The following is a 1,893-nucleotide window of genomic DNA, read 5'->3' on the forward strand; positions in this document are numbered from 1 at the left end:
CTCCCCCGAAGATGGGAGCCACCTCTTCCTGGCTGAGAGCGATTTAAAAGGAGGGCGTGCGCGGCATTGCCTGCTCGCGTGGAGGAACGGGGGCAGGTCCGTCCACGCGCCCCCAAACCAGGTAGGATCTGCTGATGGGCAAGCCGGAGGGATTGGGTCCGAGACCGCCAACTGTTTTCCATTTGTTGTTCTTGGGGCTACACTTCCCGCCGCCTTGACAAAGGGCCGGCTCCTAAATGTGTGTGTGTGTGTGTGTGTGTGTGTGTGTGTGTGTTTGCGCGCGCACACACATACACACATTCTGGGTGTCTGGGTGTCTGGGTGTCCGGGGCTCTCGGGGAGGGAGGTTGCTAGGGCTCTGTGTCTGGGTGTGAGCGTGCCGCCCCGCCAGTGCCGGCTGCCGGAGAAGAAAGGGCTGCCCGGAGAGATGCTGCACCCTGCGCCGCCCTGGGCTTTAGGATCCAGGGCGCGAAGATTCTAAATCCACCCGGATTGCGGCGCCGCCGGGTCCAGGCATCCCCGCTAACGGGGCTCCGAGGCCACCCCACTCCTCGCACTCCCCGGGGGCTTCCCCAAGGCCACGCTGGCGAGCGCCCTCTTTTCAGGCGGTGCTGGGTGCCTCTTCGCCAGGGACTGCGGAGCAGAGGGAGGTGTGGCCCGGGCCGGGCCGATAGGGAGGGAATGCAGCGGGGAGCGGGCTGAAGGGTCCCCCTTTCTGAGCGCTATGCTGGGTGTGCGTTGTGGATTCTGCTCGCACAGGCACTTCCCCCGCAAAGGGATGGGAAGGGAACTTTGCAGCTCCATTATCTGCCTCTGGGGCTTTAGGGAAATGGTCTGTGTTCTGAAATGTGAGGATACCCTTCTTGGCTCCACCTTAAGGAGGAAGAGGGAGGTCTTGTGGGTGGACAGTGGGCTAAAGAACCCAAATCCTCCCAGGCCACGCGCGATGCGCTTTGAAAACACAGTATGTGTGCATCCTTGATTTTTAAGTCCCCCCACCCCCTTTGGATTCTGTTGACTGATGAATGGTTTGGGCTGGCAATTCATATTTCCCTCTCCAGCCAAGGTGGCAGTGGTTGGGTTAAGGGCAGGGTGATCCCATTTAACAAAGAATTGTTCTAAAGAGAGCGATGTGCACGGTGCCTGCAGTCCCTGGAAAGAGAGTCATGCTCTGCACCAGGTATCTGTTTTAACCCCCCTTAGCCTGGCTCCCTGCTGGTGGCTCTCTCACTGCTGCTAGTCAGCCACTGGTGGTTGTGAATATAACAATACAAACTTTGTCCTGCTGGAGGTGTAAAGACTAAAAAGAGAAGAAAGGATATCAGTAGGAGCTGTAGTGGAAGAAGCTCTTTAAACAATGACAGCTGTGGCAAAGACAGTGCAGGCATCTGGATCATGGAGGAGCTGGCAGAGTAGGGAGAGATTCTGATATGATCTGGTTGAAGGCACAGCTTGAGTCTCTCCAAATATGAGCAAGAGGACATCCACACTCCAGCTTCTGTGTGAAGATTTCCTCAGGGAAACCTTGGGAGCAACCAGGAGGGGATTCACTAAGTGTAGGTCCCACCCATGTCCCCAACACACACACACACTCACACTCACACTCACACTCGCACTGGCACACTCACTCCTCCCCCCTCACAAACTGCTTTCTCTTTCTCTTCCAAAGCCATTCCTACAGCAAATGGAGAAAGGAGAGAGGAAGATGTATCTATGGGTTTCATTCATTTCAGATAGAAAACAAAGCCAACATGGGAATGACTGTCTTTAGGTTCCTCTTTCAAATCCTGTGCTACTTGGATTTAGCCTTGTGGGTTTTGCCAAACTTGCTTAACTGGGAGGCGAGGCTGGTGTGAAAGGAGGAAGGAAGGGAGAGCTAGCTTCATTGGGGGT

General features: G+C 55.6%; 1 protein-coding gene across 10 annotated transcripts in view; it reads left to right on the forward strand.

The window, feature by feature from the left end:
* The window catches only part of LOC102766425 (sodium/calcium exchanger 1), a 128,738-nt gene that overhangs the window by 25,431 nt on the left and 101,414 nt on the right, over window positions 1-1,893 (forward strand). For 4 of the 10 annotated variants that reach the window (XM_006778657.2, XM_015557946.1, XM_015557947.1 and 1 more), the window contains exon 1: window positions 39-121. The exons of 5 other annotated variants lie outside the window; for them this stretch is intronic. The gene's annotated coding sequence lies outside the window, so the exon portion shown is untranslated. Of the gene's footprint in view, window positions 1-7; window positions 122-1,893 lie in introns of those variants that run through there. One more of the 10 variants, XM_006778665.2, reaches the window with a different exon arrangement.

This window comes from Myotis davidii, unplaced genomic scaffold (genome assembly GCF_000327345.1).
Source record: "Myotis davidii unplaced genomic scaffold, ASM32734v1 scaffold6, whole genome shotgun sequence".
Taxonomy (NCBI): Eukaryota; Metazoa; Chordata; class Mammalia; order Chiroptera; family Vespertilionidae; genus Myotis; species Myotis davidii.